This window comes from Mus caroli, chromosome 9, assembly GCF_900094665.2.
Source record: "Mus caroli chromosome 9, CAROLI_EIJ_v1.1, whole genome shotgun sequence".
NCBI classification, from domain to species: domain Eukaryota; kingdom Metazoa; phylum Chordata; class Mammalia; order Rodentia; family Muridae; genus Mus; species Mus caroli.
The window spans coordinates 2,224,580-2,229,293 of NC_034578.1; the positions used below are offsets into that span (position 1 = coordinate 2,224,580).

A 4,714-nucleotide genomic window follows, 5' to 3' on the forward strand; every position below is an offset into this window, starting at 1 on the left:
CCTCCTATGGGGCTGCAAACCCTTTCACCTCCCTGGGGTACTTTCTCTAGCTCCTCTATTGACCCTGTGCTCTGACCAATGGATGATAGAGAGCATCCACTTCTGTATTTGTCAGGCATTGGCAGAGCCTCTCATGAGACAGCTCCTGTCAGTAAGCTCTTGTTGGCATCCAAAATTGTCTGGGCTTGGTGGCTGTATATGGGATGGATCCCCAGGTCTCTGCATGGTCATTCCTTCAGTCTCTGCTTCACCCTTTTCTTATGTAAACAGTTTATCAAGGGTTATTTACTTATTAAGAAAAATTAAGGATCCCTCTGCAGCAGCCAAAGCAGTAGCCACTGTTGCCTCGCACCCAACCACCACCATGGTGAAGATCCTGTCAGTGAAGACGCAGGCATACCTGGATCAGTAGCTGGATACCAGCAGGTTTCAGAAGTGAGTGAAGGTGTTCCAGAGCAATGCCAACTATGTGGAAAATTTCATCCAGAGCATTGTCTTCACCGTGGATCCGGGGCTGAGGCAGGAGGCCAAGCTGGTTGTGGGCGGGATGGCCATGACAGAGGCACATCCAGCTCATCGTACTTACTGCTGCAGCCAACGGGATTGGTTGCCTGGTTATTGGACAGAATGGAATCCTCTCCACCTCTGCTATATCCTGCATCATCAAGAAAACCAAAGCCATTGGTGGGATCATTCTGACAGCCAGCCACAATCCAGGAGGGCCCAATGGAGATCTTGAAATTAAATTCAATATTTCTAATGGAGGTCCTGCTCCAGAAGCAATCACTGGTAGAATTTTCAAAATCAGCAAGACAATCAAAGACCCTGCTATTTGCCCTGATCTGAAGGTAGACTTCAGTGTTCTGGAAAACTGCAGTTTGAAACAAGTTCAAGCCCTTCACAGTGGAGATTGTGGGCTCAGTGGAGAATGCCACAATGCTGAGAAACATCTTCGATTTCAACGAAAATTTCGCTGACGGAGCTTCTTTCTGGTCCAAACAGATTGATGATCTGCACAGACTCCATGCATGGAGTTGTGGGACCATACCTAAAGAAGATCCTCTGTGAAGAACGTAGTGCCCCCTGCAAACTCAGTGGAGAACTGTGTTCCCCTGGAGGATTTTGGAGGCCACCACCCTGTCCCCAACCTATGCTGCTGAGGTGGTGGAGACCATGAAGTCAGGAGAGCATGATTTCGGGGCTGCCTTTGACAGTGATGGGGATCAAAACATGATTCTGGGCAAGCACAGGTTCTTTGTGAATCCTTTGGACTTTCTGGACATCATCACTGCCAACATAGTCAGCATTCCACTTTTACAACAGATGGGGTCCGTGGCTTTGCACACAGCATGCCCACAAGTGGTGCTCTGGACAGGGTAGCAAACACCACAAAGATCACTTTGTATGAGACCCCAATTGGTTGGAAGTTGTTTTTTTTTGGGGGGGGGGGGTAATGGATGTAAGCAAGCTATCCCTCTGTGGAAAGGAGAGCTTTGGGACGGGTTCAGAGCACATCCGAGAGAAAGATGGACTGTGGACTGTCCTGGCTTAACTCTCAATTATGGCCACCTGCAAATAGAGTGTGGAAGACATCTTCAAAGACCACTGGCAGAAGTTTGGTCAGAACTTCTGTTCCAGGTATGACTACGAGGAGGTGGAAGCTGAGGGTGCAAGCAAAATGATGAAGGACCTGAAGTCCCTGATGCTGGACCACTCTTTTGTGAGGAAGCAGTTCTCAACAAATGATAAAATCTACACTGCAGAGAAAGCTGATAACTTTGAATATAGTGAACCAGGGCTTACAACTTATTTTTTCAGATGATTCTCGGATCATCTTCAGACTGAGTGGCACCGGGAATGCAGGGGCTACCATCTGGCTATATATTGATAGCTATGAGAAGGACGTTGCCAAGATCAACCAGGACCCCCAGGTCATGCTGGCGACCCTGGTCTCCATTGGTCTGAAAGTGTTGCAGCTCTAGGAGAGGGCCAGCCACACTGCGTCCACTGTCATCACCTAGAAAGATGGAAAGATGTGGCATGTCCCTCCCCCAGGACATGTCTACACCACCTGATTGAAGGACATAGACAGGAACAATGCATTTGCTTGGGCCTTTTAGGACTTGTTCATGATTTTTTTACTTCCAACTTAATAAACAGCCATTTGTGAGGCACTGCCATGGTGAGGGCGAAAAGGAAAGCAGACCCGACAGCCTGCATTGTTCATTCTCTTACCCTATTTAATTGCTGCTATGTGGGCCCTTGTCTCCCTGCATCAGGTACAGTACACTACACTGTAAAGATATGGAGGCAGAGGGTCAACAAAAAAGGCAATCTCCTGTCCATGGGGTATGTCTATAAAATGATATAGAAATTCCTGCTTCACTATGAAAGTCTCTCCATTTGTGTTTACATGTAATCCAACAGAATACGGTTTCTGGTGCCTTCGTTCCAATCAGATTTTCTCTGAGCAAGACGTGCTTGTCTTCAGATCTCAGTGTTATTTTGCATCTTCCATCTAAAGAGATATTTGAGATATTGAAGCAGAATTTGTTACTGTTAAAAAAGAAAAGAAAAGAAGAGAAAAATTAAAAATGAAGGTTCTAAAACTATGTATCTCTTCTTTGATATAAAAAGAATTAAATCAACATTTTGCATTAAAATGTTAGTTAAGATATATTCTTTAAAAATATAAAAATTAAGTGAATTGTGAACTTGGATAAGTACTCCTAATTCTGACTTGTACTTAACACTTAAAAAGACTCTTTGCAATAGTATTCATGCCCACACATTTTACCAGCTTTGTACATAACTTTTTCTTATAGCTCACAGGTTATCATTATACTGCAGTTGTGTCAAACACAATTTCATTCTTTCTTTGTTTTATTTTGAAGCCAATCTTCACTGGCTGTCCTGGAATTCTTATGTAGACCAGGCTTGCATCAAATTCATAGATTCTACCTGTCTCTGCCATTCCTCATACCACATGCCCCATCTCTCGAATGTTTTACTTAAATGCATGTGCTATCATACCTGGCCTAGATAGATCGTGGTAAGCTTCAGGAGTCCTCCTAACTGTGTCTACCTTCCAGCACAGGAGTACTAAGTTTGTAGAATGCACTACTAAACTCAGATTTAAGTAGCCTCTGTGTATTCAAACTCATTTTTTTGTCTTTTTAAAATTAGTTTTTCAATGTATGCATGCATGTTCCTGCTTGTTTGTTTATATACTACATGAGTGAAGGTGCCTGTGGAGGACAAAAGAAGATATCCATCTTACAAGCCAGTGAACATGGCTGTTGGGAATGGAACTCAGTTCCTCTGCAATAATAGCAAATCCATGACTCTAGCCCAATTCTATTGCTATTAAATTACCTCAGCATTTAGAATTTTCTTAGGTCATTATGTTTTCTTTTTGTCTGAGACAAGACAGTTTTATCTAGTCCACATATATTAATGTAGGACAGCCTTGAACTTGCTAACACCCTGCGTCACCTGCTGAGTCATGAGAAAATAGATGTGTGCTACAATGAATGACTAGACTCTCCCTTTAAAGCCCCCCTTTCATTATATATCTATTAGCTAAACTGCTATGTATTTATAGCCATCTAGATTTAGAAATATAGGTCCACCAGCATTGCATTGTTTCAATATGTGATTAATACTATGAAGAATTTCCCTCTCTACAGTGCTCTAAAATTTTCAATTTTCACATATACAACGTTGGATTTCTTCAAATTTGTCTCAGCATTGGTCCATGTAATAATAATAGTTAAAAACATAAAGAGTTACTTTATTTTGGCTTCTGATAGCTAATCTCTATCACATTACCTGAGATATTTCTTTCTGTGGCATGAATGTAGCTGTGATTTGAGTTCAATAGATCTCAGCCTAAGTGTAGAGCAAATAACAAGGTTATTTCTAAAATACAAAAAAATCTCTAATATTTATAGAATAATACTGAATATAGCTTAATTCTGATGGTCCACTTCAATGTATCTGCACTGACTGCATAAGCACAGCTATGAAGTTACAGGTTCATCCTGAATTTGTTCAGCTGAAAACAGTGCATAACCAATTTTATTAATACAACAGATATACGCTACTTGATTTAGCTACCAGCTATCACTTATTTTGTAAATATTTATGTGTGGTTGTAGGTGCTAAGGCAGGAAAAGTAGCAACAAATAGGAATGCCTGAAGCCCCCACGCCACACACACACACATACCCTGACCAGAAATTTTTCTTTAACACTTTAAACAGGCATCTCCCATAAAAATAGGTTTTTAAAACAGACAAAAGGGATTAAGACCAAGAGTTACAGTTGCTAAATTTGGGAATGGTTCATCAAAGAGACACAATCTGATAAATGATATTGGAATACAAATAGGAAGGTATTGGGAGTGACATTATTTGAACATTTACTGCCTTAAGTGCTTGCTGGCATAAAGTCTTGGCCTTTGTGGGAAAGTACTAGCCCAGGGGAATACAAATAGACATAGCTCCTGAAGTCAGCAGAGAACAAATAGCTATAAATCTTGTGGAAAAGTGTCTAATAACCCATTCTGTTCTGATCTTCCTGCTGAGCTGTTTACCCAGTCAATATCCTGTTCCTGGGAACAGGTGCATTACCCAGAGACATAATGACCACGCTCCACCCTCCTTCTTGATCCTATGAGTATATAACCTGTGTGGGAAAAATAAAAATTTGTC

At 41.6% G+C, this 4,714-nt stretch overlaps 1 pseudogene; it reads left to right on the plus strand.

Moving 5' to 3' along the window:
* Window positions 1-349: 349 nt before the first annotated feature.
* Window positions 350-2,021, plus strand: LOC110302313 (annotated as a pseudogene).
* Window positions 2,022-4,714: the final 2,693 nt, after the last annotated feature.